Genomic DNA, 20,776 nt, shown 5'->3' with positions numbered 1-20,776 from the left:
TTAGCTCTACAGCTCAGGGGCACTAAGCACATTCACATTGTTGTGGAACTCTCTCCACCGTTCGTCTCCTGAAGTTTTCACCTTCCTGAACTGAAACTCTGTCCCCATCAAACACTAATTCCACATTCTCCCTCCCCATCGTCACCCACAGCTTCTGGCCTCTACCATCTATACCCTGCTATGTTTAAAATAGATAACTGATGAGAACCTACTGTGTCTCATAGAGAGGGGAAGAAAGAAGACACATCTGTTAGTAGGGCACGTATTAAGTTAGCCCTAAAAATGCATTCCAGTATGACGGTGCTGCGCTGTGCTCAAGTCGCTTCAGCCGTGTCTGACTCTTTGCGACCCCATGGACTGTAGACCCCAGGCTCCTCTGTCTATAGGATTCTCCAGGCAAGAACACTGGAATGGGTTGGATGCCCTCCTCCAGGGGGTCTTCCCAACTCAAAGCTCGAACCTGCATCTCTTATGTCTCCTGCATTGGCAAGTGGGTTCTTTACCAGCAGCGTAGCACCAACTGGGGAGCCCCCGGTATGCATTAGCAGTAGCACTGTTAGTTGCTGAGTTGTGTCCGACTCTGTGACCCCATGAACTCTAGCCCGCCAGGCTCCTCTGTCCATTGGATTCTCCAGGCAAGAACACTGGAGTGGATTGACGTTCCCTTCTCCAGCCAATATGCGATAGATGTAGACAAATACTGCTTGATTCCACTTATATGAGATACTTAGAATAATTTGAATTCATAGAGTCAGGAAGTACATTGGTAATTCATTTAATTTTTTAACTCCAAAGAATCTTTTCCTCTTTCTGGGCAACATCGCACGAAATTGTGACTTAGAAGAGCTAACTGCATTTTTCCAACATGCAATAATGCGTGCATGTGCACAAAACCTAATCTCTTTCAAATGTGTGTTTCCATCTGTGTGTACGAAGTCGCTTTAGTCGTGTCTGACTCTTTGAGACCCTATGGACCGTAACCTGCCAGGCTCCTCCGTCCATGGGACTCTCCAGGCAAGAACACTGGAGGGAGCTGCCATACCCTCCTCCAGGGGATCTTCCCGACCCAGGGATCCAACCAGCGTCTCTTGCATCTCCTGCATGGCAGGCAGAGTCGTATTGCTGAGCCACCAGGGAGGCCCGTATTCATCTATATTGTAACTCAAATTGCTTTGTGTGCCGCGCCAGTGGAACACTGTCTCTGTCTGTAGACCTGGAGTTGGCCACACTGAACGCACAGCTCAGGAAATACACTGGTGTGTAGGCCTCAGTGAGGAAACCAAACCAAACCATACTCTTTTTTTTGATACTGTAACTCTAGATCCAGCCTGGCATGGACTAGGCTGGATATTTCTTGATACCTGTGTGTGTTCAAGGAGGGGAGCTTTTTGCTTAAGAGTTACAACCCAGAACTGGACTTCCTGATCTGTAAACTGGGGTCCAAAATCCCTAGCGATCAGACTATGTTTTTGGTTACAGGCAGCACAAACTGACTCTACATTAAACAACAAACGGCATGCATTGAACAACTGTGGAGGCTGGGAGCTCAAAAAATGGAAGGCACAGGAACAGTCTTGGAAAGCGGGCAGCAGCCATGGGACCTCAAAGGGTCAGGCTGCAGGACCCACACTGCAGGGCCACCCTTGGGAGCCAGGTAAGGCGTAGATAGTGCTCCAGATGTTCCAGGTGAATACACGTCTCTGCATCACCAGCTCAGACCTCAAAATCCTGGCGCTGAGTGTCTGATGGGCTGCATCAAGAGAGGAGAGGGATGGGGAAAGTTAACCCCCTTGGTTCTGCTGTGTAATGCACACTCCGAAATGACAGGCGCACCCCCCCGCCCCCCCACTGCCCAAGGATGTGCTGCGGCTGCTGTTTAGCTGCTCATTCATGTCTGACTCTCTGCGACCCCAGGGACTGTAGCCCACCAGGCTCCTCTGTCCATGGGGTTTCCCAGGCAAGAATACTGCCATTTTCTACTCCACCCAAGGGATGTGCTCGGTGCTAATTGGAGTAAGGCTGCTGATGCTGGACCGCTGAAAGGGGAACAATCCTTACGCTGACCTTTCCAAGGTCAATCCCAATTATTTGAAATTAATTTGTACAGAGTGCCTGGTACCTGATTAAATAATTCCATGGATGGCCTGGGCAGATACATGAAAACCTTTAAAGAGAGAGAGAGAAAGAGGAACTCTAACTTAAAATGAAATACCAGTAATCTTCCTGGGAGAACTCGAAAGGGGTGGTATAGAATTGTTCTTTAAAAGCTCTCTCTTTTCTAGACCAAGCCACCAATTATGAACAAAGCAGTTTTTAACACCTGGCTTCTGCATATAGAGCCAGCGCTGAGGCTAGCTGTTGGAGGCAGCACTTATATTGCCAAATGACATTTAGATGGAAAGCAGCACACGTTCCAGAATGACTGTGTCCTCCAGGAAGGACATGAAACTCTGGACTCCACCACCCAGCCAACGGTGTGAACCAGAAGGTCCACCACCTGGGTCCCCTGAGAGTTTGATCTAAGATGGAAAGAAAACTAAAATGTCATAGCAGAAGGTTTAAAACTGAGGGCTAACCTTGTTAAAAGACCCTAGACCATGTTTCCTTCTGGACAGAGTAGAAATGATGTTTCAGTTAGAGTGTTTAGTAGAACAAAACAAAAATGGCATTCTTTCCTCTGGAAGTCCCCCAGTATCCAATTTATGGTTACCTTTTAGGATTCTTACTGCCAGCTTGCAGTCTGGGGCCCAGTCGTTTGCTAATGGGACAGACCCCTGGAACCTACCCAAAGATCTTCGTCCAGAGGACTCAGAGAGATCCAAAGATCTGCATTTTCCCCTAGCTCCCCATTCAAGGAGTCTCTGACCTGGTGGCCTAGTCTGAGTTTACTTTTTCTTGCCATGGAGAAAGCTTGCTAGAACAAGTTTAGTAAAAATGGGGCCTGCTAGGTTAAATAAAATTTCACAGGGAGTGTTAAGAAAGTCTGAATTACAAAACACAGAATGTAGTAAATGTTTAAGGAAATTAGCTCATGCAGGTATCTTTTCCCATGAGGATAGTTGTTGTGCTAGTTGAAAATCATTTTCAGTTTAACAGGCCTCTTAAAGGCCTCAACTAGGTAAACAAGTTGTTATATTGGCTCAAATTATTGTGCTTATTTAATGACAGTTCTAGCTACTGTGTGCTCACGTCGTACTCTGTGCTCTGGGTTTTACATACCTGATTACACTTAATTCCCAAGAAACCCCATCAGATGCGATATTATGGTTCCATTTCACAGCTGAGAAAATGGAATCTTAGTAAGATCTCGCCCAAGTCAAGATCAGGATTCAGATCAAGTCCGTGTGACCCTAGAGTCTGTTAACCTCTGTGATGTGCTTGACCATCAGGGCATTTTAAAATTCATTGTTCCAAGTGTGATGCTGATATTCTCACCCGCCATCCTTGGTATGCATCAGATTATTGAGGGTCTTCTAGGACTTTTCCCATATAGGTTAAAGTGAAAGTGAAAGTTAGTCACTCAGTCGTGGCGGACTCTTATGCGACATCATGGACTGTAGCCCCCCAGGCTCCTCTGTCCATGGAATTTTCCAGGCAAGAGTACTGGCGTGGGTTGCCTTTTCCTTCTCCAGGGGATCTCCCCAATCCAAGGACTGAACCCAGGTCTTGGGCATTGCAGGCAGACTCTTTACCGACTTAGCCACCAGGGAAATCAGTCTAAACTGCTGAAGTTGACTTCAGTTATATAGGTTAAGGGAACACCAAAGGCAGCCTTGGCAGGAGCGAATGTCACAAAACGACAGGTGCTCCCTTGCGCCCTGCTAACTGGAGCCAGAACGGAAGCTTTCTTGGGAGAGAGAAGTGTGAGATGCAGCCAAGCTATGGGAGTCCACAGCCTTGGCCCAGCGAGCCTGCTTCTGGCAGTTCACCCTAGAGGCACGTGCACGTGTGTGCTCCGACGCTTCAGTCATGTCCAGCTCTGTAAGACCCCAGGGACCATGGCCCACCAGGCTCCTCTGTCCACGGGATTATTCTGGCAAGAATACTGGAGTGGGTTGCCAGTTCCTCCTCCAGGGCATCTTCCCAGCCCTGGGCTCGAACCCGCATCTCCTGTGGCTCCCACGTTGGCAGGTGGATTCTTTACCACTGAGCCACCTGGGAAAGTCTACTTCTAGTAATTTATCCTGCAGACATAATCATGGATAAAAGAAGATTCATTTCTGAGTTGTTTATAATAGTGAAATGTGGAATCAACATAAATATTCAACTGTAAGGAGTTACTGAAATAAATTCTAGTACCTGCAGATACCAGGACATGCTACAGCCATTTAAAAAGCTGCTCCAGACATTCAACCATAGGAAAGATGTTCACAATATGTTGCACACATTTTTTAAAAGGGATTATACAGAATTGTCCAATAAAGGACAGAAATGGTATGGACCTAACAGAAGCAGAAGATATTAAGAAGAGGTGCCAAGAATACACATAAGAGCTATATAGAAAAGATCTTCATGACCCAGATAATCACGATGGTGTGATCACTCACCTAGAGACAGATATCCTGGAATGCGAAGTCAAGTGAGCCTTAAGAAGCGTCACTATGAACGGAGCTAGAGGAGGTGATGGAATTCCAGTTGTGCTATTTCAAATCCTAAAAGATGATGCTGTGAAAGTGCTGCACTCAATATGCCAGCAAATTTGGAAAACTCAGCCGTGGCCACAGGACTGGAAAAGGTCAGTTTTCATTCCAATCCCAAAGAAAGGCAATGCCAAAGAATGTTCAAACTATCGCACAATTGCTCTCATCTCACATGCTAGTAAAGTAATGCTCAAAATTCTCCAAGCCAGGCTTCAACAGTACATGAACTGTGAACTTCCAGATATTCAAGCTGGATTTAGAAAAAGCAGAAGAACTAGAGATTAAATTGCGAACACCCATGGGATCATCGAAAAAAGAGCAAGAGAGTTCCAGAAAAACATCTATTTCTGCTTTACTGACTATGCCAAAGCCTTTGGCTGTGTGGATCGCAATAAACTGTGGAATATTCTGAAAGAAATGGGAATACCAGACCACCTGACCTGCCTCCTGAGAAATCTGTATGCAGGTCAAGAACAGTTAGAACTGGATATGGAACAACAGACTGGTTCCAAATCAGGAAAGGAGTACATCAAGGCTGTATATTGTCACCCTGCTTGTTTAACTTACATGCAGAATGCATCATGAGAAATGCTGGACTGGATGAAGCACAAGCTGGAATCAAGATTGCCAGGAGAAATATCAATTACCTCAGATATGCAGATGACACCATCTTTATGGCAGAAAGTGAAGAAGAACTAAAGAGCCTCTTGATGAAAGTGAAAGAGGAGAGTGAAAAATTTGGCTTAAAGCTCAACATTCAGAAAACTAAGATCATGCCATCCGGTTCCATCACTCCATGGGAAATAGATGGGGAAACATTGGAAACAGTGTCAGACTTTATTTTGGGGGGCTCCAAAATCACTGCAGATGGTGACTGCAGCCATGAAATTAAAAGACACTTGCTCCTTGGAAGAAAAGTCATGACCAATCTAGACAGCATATTAGAAAGTAGAGACATTACTTTGCTGACAAAAGTCTGTCTAGTCAAAGCTATGGTTCTTCCAGTAGTCATGTATGGATGTGAGAGTTGGACTATAAAGAAAGCTGAGCACTGAAGAATTGATGCTTTTGAACTGTGATGCTGGAGAAGACTCTTGATGTCTGAACTTGATGTCTGTTAGAGTCCCTTGGACAGCAAGGAGATCCAACCAGTCCATCCTAAAGAAAATCAGTCCTGAATATTCATTGAAAGGACTGATGCTGAAGCTGAAACTCTTAATACTTTGGCCACCTGATGTGAAGAACTGACTCATTGGAAAAGACCTTGATGCTGGGAAAGATTGAAGGCAGGAAGAGAATGGGACAACAGGGGATGGGATGGTTGGGTGGCATCACCAACTCAATGGACATGAGTTTAAGTGAACTTCGGGAGTTGGTGAAGGAAAGGGAACCCTGGTATGCTGTTCATGGGGTCGCAAGGAGTCAGACAAGACTGAGTGACTGAACTGAAGTGAACTGATAAAGAACTGTAAGAACGATGTGATCCCATTTTGACACTGCAAAAGAATTTTTAAAAAAGAAAATAATTTTTGTGTTCAATTTTTACTATTCTTTTTTCTTGCTCGTGTTTCATTAACGTTTCCATAATGACTGTTTTACCTTTATAGAAAGAGAAAAATCATAACTTTATTCAAACCATATAAACTATGAAGGTAATAACCACCTTGAAGGCATTTGGGTGTTGCAAGTCTATGACACCATCATGCCTGCTCCCCGCCCCCTTGCCCCCGCTATCTTTGCCGTCTGACCAACTGAGCACTCCAGGCAGTGCCAAGGATTCACTGCATTCTAAACAGAGGTGCCTCAGAGTCTTCCTGGAGATACGAAAACCCCCATGTGCTGTTTCAGTTACGTCCTGAGAAGTCTGATTTCCCTGTTTGCAATTAGAGGGTGCTCTTGACTCATGTGCTTCCAGCCCTCCAGCCCTGGCTGAGTCTTACAGATCCCCCAGTTGCGCTTTTTAGGAGAAACCAAAAAGCAAGCTGAAGAGGCACCAGGTCTGGAAGGATTCCCGCATGCTGGATGGTGAGAAAGGGAAACGAACCTGTATTCTGGTTTCCCAGGGTCCTGCCAGCCAGGCTGCCGCAGAGCCTTAATCTGGGCCGGTTAGGCCTCATAAAGCCCCTCTGTGCCAGCAAGCCTGTCTCTCCTGAGATACTGTGTTGACCTGCCCTCAAGGAGACCCTTATCCAGTGGGAGAGGTGAGTGGTCAGATGGCCCCTCCTGGTTGGCAGTACGTGAAGAGTGGGTGCAGCCCCCTGGGGAGCACCCGTGTTGGGAGGCTCAGGGAATCTCCCAAGGAGGTAATGCTTAACACTGACATTCCCTTAGCATTGAAGTGGAGAGCAGGCGCTTTACTCTTTCTCATGGAAGGGGCAGGGTAATGTTCTCAACCTCCGCTGAATCATCTGAAGTGATTCTGAAGTCTGTTTTTGGGGAAGTGGGGGGCTGGGGTTCTAGAACCCTTGTCAGATAATCAGACAAGAGCTAAGAAAAGTCAGGAAGGGAGATAAGCCTGGGGATGTGAGGTACAGCAACCAGACTCAAAGCCAGGCTTCGAGTCTGACCCAGTCTCTGATTACGGGGGCCGGACCAAGAGGGAGAGTAGGAGCCAGCGTGGCTGGGGGCAGGGGCAGGGCGGAGGCGGAGAGACGGAAGCGCAGGGAGCCGTGGACGGTGAGCGCGGCGCAGCTCGGGGAAGGCCACCAGGGGGAGCTCGAGGTAGCTATTGCTACTGCAGTTTGCTCTCTTGCGACTGTGGTTTTCTTTTTTTTCTTTTCTTTTTTAATTGGAAGAAAATCACTTTACAATGTAGTGTTGGTTTTTGCCATACAACAACGTGAACCAGTCATTATATATATATACACATGTATATGTCCACCCTCCCTCTTGAGCCTCCCCCTCCCCCCACTCCACCCGTCTAGGTCATCGCAGAGCAGCCCCAGGCTGGGCTCCCTGTGTTACACAGCAACCTCCCACTAGCTTTCTGTTTTACACATGTTAGTTGCTCAATCATGTCCAACTCTTTGTGGCCCCGTGGACTGTAGCCCACTGGGCTCTCTGTCCATGGCATTCTGCAAGCAAGAACCCTAGAGTGGGTAGCCATTCCCTTCTCCAGGGGATCTTCCTGGATCTTCCAGGAATCAAACCTGGGTCTTCTGTGTTGCAGGCAGATTCTTTACGGTCTGAGCCACCAGGGAAACCCATTTTACACAGGATAGTGTATATATACATGAGAGCTGAGTGTATGTCAATGACACATTCTCAGTTTGTCCCACACGTGCCTTCTCCTGCTGTGCCCACAAATCCAGTGCTCATTGCAACACTAATTACAATAGCTGTGATTATGGTTTTAAGGTTCTTCAGCCTTTCGGGTCAGGAGGAGTAAAACCCTTTACAAGACCCAACCAGGCACTGAGAGAAGAGGGGGGCCGGGATAGAGGAAATGCTGTTCGACATTAAACCTAACAGGGTATACGTGACTTAACAAGGCTGGCGAGGAAGAACAGAGATGCCTTCACATGGTTAGTGGTTAAAGAGAGACACACCAGTCTGAATTTCCCCAAGGTCAGCCATGCACCCTGCTCTCCCAACAGCTTGCCTCTATCCATGGCCCTCCTGAACTGTTTACTTCACGTCTTTGGTATCCATCAGCGTGCAGGAACCTTCCCCAACCGCCCAGCCAGGAAGTCCTGTCGCTCTCTCTCTCTCAAACAGGCTTGTGCGTCCACAACCGCTGTGTCTATTGATAGTGACCTCTGGGTCCACTGTTTGCTTCTTGCTCGTTGGTTTCCTCACCCCTTTTTGAAAAGGTGAATTTTGAGTCAAGACCTGAGGAGGCGAGGGAGCAAGGCAGGAGGACACTGGGGCAGAGTTCCCGACAGAGGGGCCAGCGGCATGGAGGGGGCTCTGACCACAGAAGCTTCTCGTCTCCACTCCTTGACATGTCACGTCACGAGCTCCCTGCCTCTATGCCGGCTCCCCGCCAGTCCTCTCTCTGCGGTTCCAGTGTCAGTTGCTCAGCTGTGTCCGACTCTTTGCAACCCCAGGGACTGCAGCCCACCAGGCTCCTCTGTCCTTGGGATTCTCCAGGCAAGAATACCAGAGTGGTTGTCATTTCTTTCCCCAGGGGATCTTCCCACCCAGGGGTCAAACCTGAGTCTCCTACATTGCAGGCGGATTCCTTACCACCCGAGCTGAGAGGGAAGCCCTACGTATGGCTGGGGTGACTCCACAAATATAATTCAGAACCCTTCACTTCCCTGCCCCAAACCCACCGGGAGCCTCTACCACACTCAGAACAAATACCAAAGTCCTGCCCAGGGGCCGGCAGTGTCTCTGGAGTCACGGCCTCTCTCCTGCCTCCCTGGCTCACTGCTTCCCCGCTTCGATGCTGTTTCTGGAACACACCAAGCAGGCTGCAGCCTCACAAGCTTCACCCACAGCTTCTGCTCAGGTGTCCTTCCTGGCTGCCTCGGTCTGGCTTCCTGACTTCTTACAGATGCCACCGCCTCAGGAGGACCTCCTTGACTGACTTGTCCAAGCCGGCACTCCTCACCCTCTGTCCCTTCACTCTGCTTTGTTTGTCTTCATGATACTTATCACTCCCTCCCATCATTTTATATATTTATAATATAGCTTATAATTGATCAAATGTTTACTATGTGCTGAACGCTGTTCTAAATGTCCAAGAATCAATTTGTATTCCCCTAAACGCAATGAGGATGATGTTCTTATTAACTATATTTTCTAGGTTAATAACCTGAGATTCGGAGAGCTCAAGGCATTTGTTTAAACTGGTGAGTGTCAGAGAGGATTCAAACCCTGGAGCGTCCGTTACTGACTGCAACCCTCTAGACCAGCACTGCCCTAAAGAGCTTGGTGATGATGGAGATGTTCTGTGTCCAAAATGGCAGCCGCTGGCTGTGTGTGACTGCTGACTGCTTGAAATGCTTGTAGCTGAGGAACTGAAATTTTATTTCATTTCACTTTGCTTTCAATTTAAACAGCCACATGTGGCTAGTGGCTGCCGTGTTGCACAGTAGAATCCCAGAGACCCTTATTTGTTCCGTTGCTAATGCTTTTCTCCTGCACACAGATGGAGTTTCTCTGTGCCTCAGTTTCCCTGTCTTCAGTTCAGTCGCTCAGTCGTGTCCAACTCTTTGTGACCCCATGGACTGCAGCATGCCAGGCCTCCCTGTCCATCACCATTCCTTATCTTACAGTAAAAGGCAAAAGACTTACATGACCTGAAGAGAAACCAGAGTATATCCTTATCTAACAGTGAGGAAAATAGCTTATAAGGCTCTTATGAGGATGAAATAAACATGTATATATGGCTTAGAACATAGCCTGGCACAAGGTAAATATTCAATGACTGTTAATTATTATCATCACTACTATCTTGTCATTATTTTTATCATTATAAGACCCCATAAAACTAAAGGCTTTGTTTTCTCTTGAATCTCCGTTATCTAGAATGTTTTGGCACATAGCAGGCACTCGATACATGTTTCTTGAAAGAATAAATAAGTGGATTGAATTGAATACAAGACTTGGATAAAGATCAGCAGTCACAGGCTCAACCTCTTTGGGGAGCTTGACAGGGAAAGCAAATGAGTGAAGGGTGATGGTGCAAGAGGGAAGGAGACTGAGGACTGGAGACCTGAAGAGAACATGCCCCAGGAGAGGCGTTCAAAGTCATTTCCTGGGAGCAGGGGGCAGTGCAAGGAGCGCTGTGGTCCAAGCAGAACTCCCGTAACTAAAGGACACCCACCGGTGGTGACTCTGGGGGGCTTCCTTGCTCTATAATGACGAGTCTCTGGCTCCACTTTCCAGAGGTTCAACTCTAGGCCTCCTCTGAACGCGAAGCATCTAGGATCCAGCGCTCAGAAAACTAGCACCATAGATGCTGCTGCTGCATGAAGGCATAGTCATTCAGGTTCTCACCCAGTACAGATCTTCCTGAGGGAACAGAATGGTGCCTCAGAACTTACATGTGCCAAAAAAAAAAAAAAAGAAAGAAAGAAAGAAAGGAAAGAATGAAATGCCACTGGCTTGGGAAACAGGAACGTCAGTCTGGGAGTCGCAGCTGAGTCGGCACCAATGGCAGGGAAAGGGCATGTCCAGAAGGAAGTCTTCTCTTGGACAGGGTTTCTGTTCCGAACACAGCGCCTGGAGTCAGACGTCATGAGCTCACCCTGGGCCATTCACTGGTTTTCTTGAAGAGACCAGCAGGTAGAGTGACCCACACCATGGAAACTGCTATTTCTTGCTCTCCTCCCAGCCGTGCATCTCCTCCCAGGTGCGTTTATGTGGGCACTGCGCAGGTGAACGTCGCCCCGGCAGGGGCTTCTCTGACATCAGCTCGCCTCGTTTGCCTTTCACCAGTGCCCCGGATGGTGCCGGGAATCCTGCTCTAAGAGTCAGCATCCTTCGTGAGAGTCGAGCTCCGTGATCTGCGTCACCTCTGGGCAGTAATTAGGTCAATGAGTTCTTCCAACTAAAAGAGTCTATGTCATTCATTGATTCTAAAGCAGAAGTGGCTCACTGGGACAGACCTCAGATGTGACTTCTTGGGCCCACTTGTTTGTTTCTTTTCTTTTCTTTTTTTTAAGTTAGTTAATGTATTAGTTGTAACATATCACCACAAATGCAGTGGTTTAAAACAACATAAATTCATTATCTTACAGCTCTGGAGGGTGAAAGTCTGACTTAGGTCTCACTGGGCTAAAGTAAGGGGATGTGTTCCTTCCTGAAGAGTCTAGGAGAGAATCCTTTTCCTTGCCTTTCTCAGTTGCTAGAGGCCACTCATAATTCCTTGGCCTCCTTCCTCCATTTTTCAAAACCAGAAATGTTTCATCTCTCTGTGTCTTTTTTCTACAGTCACTGATCACGTTTCCCATTGACTCTTCCCTCTTCTGCCTCCCTCTTCCACTTCTAAGGACCCTTGTGATTACATTGGGTCCATCCAAGTTTTCAAGATAATCTCAGTATTTTAAGGGTACTTGACTATATTCTGCCTAGCACAGTAGACTGCATTTCATTGTTTTGCAACATAAAAATCTTGCTTTTTATTTTTTATAAAAGGTCTAGCAACACTGGACCCCAACCTTACACTTCCAGGCTCCCATTACAGTATGGCTGTGATGAGCTTAGACTGAGCTGCTTCTAGCTTGCCTTAGTTCCCACCCCTCCTTATAAGCTACCTGCCTAATGTCCAGAATAAAGTACCATTTACCCTCGCCTTGGGTTACTGTTTTTCCTACCAAGCTCGCTTATCTCATCTGCATTTTTCTGCTGCCCTCTTCAGCCTTTGAGCCTGCAGCATCTCTTCTTAATTCTTAAGAGATGTCAACTTTAACGTTCTTGTTATCTGTCCATATCAGAAAAATTACATAGCTCTGTATGCAACTGACCCTACGCCACATGTGACATGGGAAAGGGGAGCTCAGTGTTGTATGCAACTCAGGAACTCACCAGCTCATTGCTGGTCTTTGAGGAGGGAGGAATGAGTCAGACACGCTCACAACAGTGAACAATGCTAACAAGAAACACCATCTCCGGTGTGCCAGGGACTGCACTTTGTGCTTACCATTTTATTTCACTGAGTCTTCACAATCACTTAATGAGGTTGATGCCATTATTCGCTTCCCCCACATCCCCCTGAAAATTGTGGCACAGAAAAGTTAAGTCGCCCAAGTTCACACAGCTGGCGTGTAACAAAGTTGGGATTCAAAACTGTTATTTTGATTTCAGAGTCTGAGTCTTGATTCCTATAAATTCTGCCTTTAGAGTGAAAGAACTATCTGCGGTTGCAAGCTTTTGAGGGATTAAACTTAGGAAGACGAGCTGGTCCAGAACGATCATTCTACCAGGACTCCAGAATAGATTTGAGTCCCTCTGAGTTTCTAGGTTCACACAGGAAGCCACGGAAAGAGGAACAAAGGCTTTCTGTCAGAGGGTCCTGCCCTCGGGAGAATTCTGGCTGTGAAGTTGTCTAGGTTGCCTGGGAGTACAAGCTGCTGGCAAGAGGGCCTGAAACTCTATAATAGATAACAAGAACAGTGGTGGAGGTTGGGGAGGAGGGAGGGAAGTTTATTTTGCACACTTCTGTTGGCTTTTCACACTTTCAATTTAGAACTGTGAACCTGTGTAACCTCCCTGGTTTAAAGATAAAGCAGACCCTCTAGTTCTAGATGGGGGCTGGAAGGACACGGGTCTGCAGAGGCCTATCAGAGAGCTGGCCACATGCTCCAGCATGTTCCCACCCGAGTTTAATTTGGGGCTTCTTACTGGGGCAAACGGAAGACCGATTTCTTGCTAAGTGTAAACAGAGTCACATTTGCCAGAACAAAAAAAAGCATAGACAATTCTTCTTAATGGGGGCAGATGAGACCTCATAGGAGAAAGCTGACCGAAGCATCCCTGTAACCTGGTGAGCACTCAGCACCTCTGTGCCCCCATTTTCCAGGGACGGCCCTGGAGTTTGCCTGCTGTGCCAGTGTATTGTTAACTGTGCCCCTTCCACTTCCAGAAACTTCCAGCTTCCATACCGCACATGACCACCCTCCAGCGAGCAAGCAGCACCGACACACGTGCACTGCCTCGCGTGAAGCCGATAGCGAGCGGGAGGCTGCCTCGTAGCGCCGGGGGTGCAGCTCGGTGCTCTGTGATGGCCTAGGGGGTGGCCTAGGCTCGGGGTGCAGTGCAGTTCAGTTCAGTCGCTCAGTCGTGTCCGACTCTTTGCGACTCCATGAATCGCAGTGCGCCAGGCCTCCCGGTCCATCACCAACTCCCGGAGTTCACTCAGACTCACGTCCGTTGAGTCAGTGATGCCATCCAGCCATCTCACCCTCTGTCGTCCCCTTCTCCTCCTGACCCCCAATCCCTCCCAGCATCAGAGTCTTTTCCAATGAGTCAACTCTTCACATGAGGGGGCCAAAGTACTGGAGCTTCAGCTTTAGCATCATTCCTTCCAAAGAAATCCCAGGGCTGATCTCCTTCAGAATGGACTGGTTGGATCTCCTTGCAGTCCAAGGGACTCTCAAGAGTCTTCTCCAACACCACAGTTCAAACACATCAATTCTTCGGCACTCAGCCTTCTTCACAGTCCAACTCTCACATCCATACATGACCACTGGAAAAACCATAGCCTTGACTAGACGGACATTTGTTGGCAAAGTAATGTCTCTGCTTTTGAATATGCTATCAAGGTTGCTCATAACTTTTCTTCCAAGGAGTAAGCGTCTTTCAATTTCATGGCTGCAATCACCATCTGCAGTGATTTTGGAGCCCCAAAAATAAAGTCTGACACTATTTCCACTGTTTTCCCATCTATTTCCCATGAAGTGATGGGACTGGATGCCATGATCTTCGTTTTCTGAATGTTGAGCTTTAAGCCAACTTTTTCACTCTCCTCTTTCACTTTCATCAAGAGGCTTTTTAGTTCTTCTTCACTTTCTGCCATAAGGGTGGTGTCATCTACATATCTGAGGTTATTGATATTTCTCCCGGCAATCTTGATTCCAGCTTGTGGTTCTTCCAGCCCAGCATTTCGCATGACATACTCTGCATATAAGTTAAATAAGCAGAGTAACAATATATAGCCTTGACATGCTCCTTTTCCTATTTGGAACCAGTCTGTTGTTCCATGTCCATTTCTAACTGTTGCTTCCTGACCTGCATACAGATTTCTCAAGAGGCAGGTCAGGTGGTCTTTGGGGTGCAAAGGAGATTCAAAAGGATGGGATATAAGTATACATATAGCCAATTCACGTTGCTGTACAACAGGAACCAACATAACATCGTAAAGCAATTATCCTCCAGTTAAAAATAAATTTAAAATAATCTCTGTGAATAAATAAGTTTCGGAATAAATACTTGATATCATGTTATGGGCATATCTCATTTTATTGTGCTTTGTAGATATTGCATTTTTTAAATTGAAGGTTTGTGGCAACCCTGTGCTGAGCAAATCTAACGGTACCGTCTTCCAACAGCGTTTGCTCACTTCATGTCTCTGTATCATATTTTGGGAGTTCTCATAATATTCCAAAGCCTGACTCTATTTGTCATGGTGGTCTGGGCTCTTACAATGACTCACTGCAGTCTCAGGTTAGCATTTTTAGCAGTAAAACTGTCAAAAATTAAGGTAGGTACATTCTTTCTTTTTAAACATAAGGTTATTGCACACTTGATAGGCTACAGGTTAAATGTGAACATAACTTTTATGTGCACCAGGAAACCAAAAAATTCATGCGACTTGCTTTATTGTGAAATTTAATGTACTGTGGTGGTCTGAAACCAACCCTGCTGTACCTCTGAGGTCTGCCTGCATCTGTCTTTTTTGTTTTGATTCCAAGAGAAACTGACAAAATTAATCAGTGACTGAGAGCATCATAGAAAGTTAGAGCTGAAAGGAAGCTCCAGAAATTTTCTGGAGAAAGGGAACAAACCCGTGACAGCTGTACTTTATGCCAGACACGGTTCAGGCACAAGACACGCGCAATTTCATTTGCCACACGATTGTCCAGAGAGACGCTGAGCATTACCAGTTTCTGTCAAAGATGAGGGAACTCCATACAGGGCTCAAGGCCAGACACCCAGTTGATGGTATGCCTCTGATTAGAATCTAAGCCAGGAATTCTCCATCTCTGGACCCCACAATCTCTTCCTTACCCCCAGGCCTCCTCTTTTTCTTCCCCTTGACATTCTGGGGACAAATGGAAGAGGAATGCATATGTACCTTGGAAGAGTTACGGATGTTTTGCTGTTGTTGTGCTATGATCTGAATGTTTTGTCCCCCAAAGCTGACATACTGAAATCCTAACCCCCAGCGTGCTGGCACTGGGAGGTGGGGCTGTTAGGAAAGGCTTAGATCAAAGCCTCTTGCAAATAGGATTAATGCCCTAATAAAAGATACCCTAGAGAGTTCCCTCTCCCCTTCTACCACACGAGGACACAGTGAGCATGTGTTATGAGCCGGGAAGTGGGCTCTCATCAGAACACAACCATGCTGGCGCCTTGATCTTGAACTTCCAGGCCCCAGAACTGTGAGAGAAAATTTCTGTTGTTTTAAGCCGCTGAGTCTGCAGTGTTTTGTTTCAGCAGCCTGAACTAAGACAGGTTGCAAGCAACAGAACCCAACTTCGTGCTATCTGAGCAACAGAGTAGTTTATTAGAAGGATACAGGGTAGCTCATATTATTCAAAAGGATGGTTTAAGAACCAGACTTGAGTACAAAGATGCTGGACAACTCCAGGGGTCTCCACAGCAAAGGGACATAGATTTCTTCAGGGTCTCAGGATAAAATGAATGAGGGCTGGTCACTCTCTCCCCTACTTTACTCCTCTCCTGGGCCCCCATCCCATCCCCACTCAGCCTGAGCCTGTCATCCCAGGTCAGTGTCCCCTTACCTGTGGCCACTGTCAGGAGAGTCAGTGAGCGTCAGCTACTAACCCCGCATTAGCATTGCTAACCTTTTTTTTTTTTTTTTTTAATTAGAGAAAAATGTAGGTACACCAAGAATCATTTATTTATTTTTAAAGATCTAATGAAATGAGATGGGCTTCCCTGGGGGCTCAGACGGTAAAGCGTCTGTCTGCAATGCGGGAGACCCGGGTTCAATTCCTGGGTCGGGAAGATCCCCTGGAGAAGGAAATGCCGAGCCACTCCAGCACTCTTGCCTGGAAAATTCCATGGACTGAGGAACCTGGTAGGCTACAGTCCATGGGGTCGCAAAGAGTCGGACATGACTAAGCGACTTCACTTTCACTTTCAATGAAATGAGAGCTTATCATAAAAATAATAAAACTGAGAAGGAAATTTGGTTGTTTCCGTGGCTTGTAACTTTTTAAAATAACAAGTGGAATTATGGCTGATAAATTATATTATCGCCTATTATCAGGAAAAGCAACAGCAGGACATTTCATGGACAGTGGGGGCATTAACATATTTCAAGGAGCTATATACTTAAATTATATAGATATGTCAAACATACCTTAATAAAACTGGAAGATATAAAGAAAAATAAAAAGCACTCCCTAAAATATCTTACCTATGTCAACACAACCTATGCAAGGTTAAACATTTCCTCCCATTTAACAATGTTTCTCCAAAATCAGGTTGATTATATTCTTTGCAGCCAAAGATGGAGAAGCTCTATACAGTTGGCAAAAACAAGCCTGGGAGCTGACTGTGGCTCAGATCATGAGCTCCATATTGCCAAATTCAGACTGAAATTGAAGAAAGTGGAGAAAACCACTAGACCATTCAGGTATGACCTAAATCAAATCCCTTATGACTATACAGTGGAACTGAGAAATAGATTTAAAGGCCTAGATCTGATAGACAGAGTGCCTGATGAACTATGGATGGAGGTTCGTGACATTGTACAGGAGACAGGGATCAAGACCATCTCCAAGAAAAAGAAACACAAAAAAGCAAAATGGCTGTCTGAGAAGCCCTTACAAATAGCTGTGAAAAGAAGGGAAGCGAAAAGCAAAGGAGAAAAGGAAAGATATATCAATTTGAATGCAGAGTTCCAAAGAATAGCAAGGAGAGAAGCCTTCTTCAGTGATCAGTGCAAATAAATTGAGGAAAACAATAGAATGGGAAAGACTAGAGATCTCTTCAAGAAAATTAGAGATACCAAGGGAACATTTCATGCAAAGATGGGCTCAATACAGGACAGAAATGGTATGGACCTAACAGAAGCAGAAGATATTAAGAAGAGGTGGCAAGAATACACAGAAGAACTGTACAAAAAGATCTTCACCACCCAGATAATCATGATGGTGTGATCACTCACCTAGAGCCAGACATCCTGGAATGTGAAGTCAAGTGGGCCTTAGGAAGCATCACTATGAACAAAGCTAGTGGAGGTGATGGAATTCCAGTTGAGCTGTTTCAAATTCTGAAAGATGATGCTGTGAGAGTGCTGCACTCAATATGCCAGCACATTTGGAAAACTCAGCAGAGGCCACAGGACTGGAAAAGGTCAGCTTTCATTCCAGTCCCAAAGAAAGGCAATGCCAAAGAATGCTCAAACTACCTCACAGTTGCACTCATCTCACACTCTAGTAAAGTAATGCTCAAAATTCTCCAAGCCAGGCTTCAGCAATATGTGAACTGTGAACTTCCAGATGTTCAAGCTGGTTTTAGAAGAGGCAGAGGAACCAGAGATCCAATTGCCAACATCCGCTGGATCATGGAAAAAGCAAGAGAGTTCCAGAAAAACATCTATTTCTGCTTTATAGACTATGCCAAAGCCTTTGACTGTGTGGATCACAATAAACTGTGGAAAATTCTGAAAGAGATGGGAATACCAGACCACCTGACCTGCCTCTTGAGAAATCTGTATGCAGGTCAGGAAGCAACAGTTAGAAATGGACATGGAACAACAGACTGGTTCCAAATAGGAAAAGGAGTACGTCAAGGCTGTATATTGTCACCCTGCTTATTTAACTTATATGCAGAGTATGTCATGCGAAATGCTGGGCTGGAGGAAGCACAAGCCAGAATCAAGATTGCTGGGAGAAATATCAATAACCTCAGATATGCAGATGACACCACCCTTATGGCAGAAAGTGAAGAAGAACTAAAAAGCCTCTTGATGAAAGTGAAAGAGGAGAGTGAAAATCTTGACTTAAAGCTCAACATTCAGAAAACTATGATCATGGCATCCAGTCCCATCACTTCATGGTAAATAGATGGGGAAACACTGAAAACAGTGGTTGACTTTATTTTTCTGGGCTCCAAAATCACTGCAGATGGTGATTGCAGCCATGAAATTAAAAGACGCTTACTCCTTGGAAGGAAAGTTATGACCAACCTAAACAGCGTATTAAAAAGCAGAGCCATTACTTTGCTGACAAAGGTCTGTCTAGTCAAGGCTATGGTTTTTCCAGTAGTCATGTATGGATGTGAGAGTTGGACTATAAAGAAAGATAAGCACAGAAGAATTGATGCTTTTGAACTGTGGTGTTGGAAAAGACTTCTGAGAGTCCCTTGGACTTCAAGGAGATCCAACCAGTCCATCCTAAAGGAGATCAGTCCTGGGTGTTCATTGGAAGGACTGATGTTGAAGCTGAAACTCCAATACTTTGGCCACCTGATGCAAAGTGCTGACTCATTTGAAAAGACTCTGATGCTGAGAAAGATTGAGGGCAGGAGGAGAAGGGGATGACAGAGGATGAGATGGTTGGATGGCATCACCAACTCAATGGACATGGGTTTGGGTAGACTCCAGGTGTTGGTGATGAACAGGGAGGCCTGGCGTGCTGCGTGCGGTTCATGGGATTGCAAAGAGTCGGACACAACTGAGCCACTGAACTGAACAATGTTTGTCATGCAATTCAACATCAAATAATTTTTGATTCAACCCTAATAGTTGTTGGCATCTCTCTCTTTATATTATGAAATAACAAATCCTTCAGGTTAATTTGAGATTGAAATTATATTTTGTATAGGGTTTGTATTGGAGGGTTTGTATCGGAGAAGGCAAAACACCAAAAATTGTCAAAATGACAAAAGATTTGAGAACTCAAAGGCAAAAGATCCTTCTTTCATAGCCTAAAGAATATGGTTGGTACAAATTGTTCTAGGGCTTCCCAGGTGGCTCAGGGTTTAAGAATCCTCCTGCCAATGAAGGAAATGCAGAAGACGCATGTTCCAACCCTGGGTCGAGAAGATCCCCTGGAGGAGGAAATGGCAACCCACTCCAGTATTCTTGCCTGGGGAGTCTCATGGACAGAGAAGCCTGGTGGGCTATAGTTCACAGGGTCGCAAAGAGTCAGACACAACTGAGTGACTGAACAGACGTGCACACACAAACTCTTCTAGATAAATACTGGTTATTCACCAGGTAAAATGTCCATCTTTGGAAACAACATCTCTCAGCGGAAAGAGTCATAGCATCAGACAGGTTTGGTTTCAAATCCTTCTAGCTATCTGTGAGGCCTTGGACAAGCATTCGCTCTTTCTTACAATCTGTAAAATGCGCACATATGCCCCTATCTTTCTTTTGCAAAGAGCAGTCAAATAGATCACATAGTATTATAGAAGAAGATTCTAGAATTTCTTTTCTCCAAACCCTTGAGGTTTCACAGAAGGGCTGCATCGACAAATTACCTGTTTTCTAGATGCATCCTTTTTGCTCCAAAACCCTAATGCACTCCTTCTAAGGGATCCGTTGTCTGTAGGAACAGAGTCGTGGGAAACTCTGACCTTCACCCATAGGAAGGTGTAATGGACTGAAGAGACCAAACAAGGTGCCTCTGCTATTTGGAAGGTGCACTCTGGGTCAAAAATCTGGAAGGTCAGATACAAAACTGATGGTCAGGGCCCTGATATGGTCAAGGAAGCCAACATCAGGGGCTCTAGAAATAGCACGGTGGCCACAAGCGCCAGGGCTACACTGAGGCAGGAACATTCAGAGTGAACACCAACAGCTAAGGGACTTGTCAAGACAGGAGAGACAAGTGAGAGAAGAACAGACGGAAATCTGCCTGGCCCTGAGCTGGCACTCGCCCTCCATACTGACTCGCCATGGAAACTTGGGCACGTGAATTCTGGTCTCTCAGGGTCTATAAAGTTGCGTATCTACTTACTCACAGGTCTTTCGTGAGGATGAAATGCGCTGAGAGCTATAACAGATTTGATCCCTGCCGGGCTGCTGGGCTTGTCGGCTGCAAATCTCTTCGTCTCAGGGGCAGGCGGAGCTTCCCGGATGGCACTAGCGGTCAAGAGCTCGCCTGCCAATGCAAGAGACGGAAGAGTAGCTTCCATTTCTGGGCCGGGAAGGTCCCCTGGATGAAGACACGGCAACCCACTCCAGTATTCCTGCCTGAGAATCGCCGTGGACAGAGGAGCCTGGCGGGCTACGGTGCGTGGGGTCACAAAGGGCGGGACACAGCTGAAGCAGCTGAGCACACAGGGGTGGGCATGCTCTCCCTGGGAGGGTGGGCTAGAGTGGGCCACAGTCACTTTTGTGGGGCTTCGGGGAGCATTGCTCTTCTTGCATGCACTCTACCCCTCCTCCATTGCCTTTCTCCAGCTGGCCTGGGCAGGGGCAGGAGGAGGAGGAGGCAAGGTTTTTTTTCTCCTCTATCAAGCTGAGAAGCCTGCCTTCCCCT

At 46.2% G+C, this 20,776-nt stretch overlaps 1 long non-coding RNA gene across 3 annotated transcripts in view; it reads right to left on the bottom strand.

Annotated features, from left to right (window-relative positions):
- Positions 1–759: 759 nt before the first annotated feature.
- LOC121816783 (uncharacterized) overlaps positions 760–20,776 on the bottom strand; it is a 31,875-nt gene continuing 11,858 nt past the window's right edge. For all 3 annotated transcript variants that reach the window (XR_006056470.2, XR_006056469.2, XR_006056468.2), the window contains exons 2-3: positions 20,252–20,395; positions 760–1,750 (exon numbers count right to left, since the gene is read on the bottom strand). This is a non-coding gene — a long non-coding RNA (uncharacterized LOC121816783). The remainder of the gene's footprint in view (positions 1,751–20,251; positions 20,396–20,776) is intronic.

The sequence above is a fragment of the Ovis aries genome, chromosome 16, assembly GCF_016772045.2.
Source record: "Ovis aries strain OAR_USU_Benz2616 breed Rambouillet chromosome 16, ARS-UI_Ramb_v3.0, whole genome shotgun sequence".
NCBI classification, from domain to species: domain Eukaryota; kingdom Metazoa; phylum Chordata; class Mammalia; order Artiodactyla; family Bovidae; genus Ovis; species Ovis aries.
The sequence above is the reverse complement of the archived record's forward strand: the minus strand, read 5'-3'. Positions and strand labels throughout refer to the sequence as shown.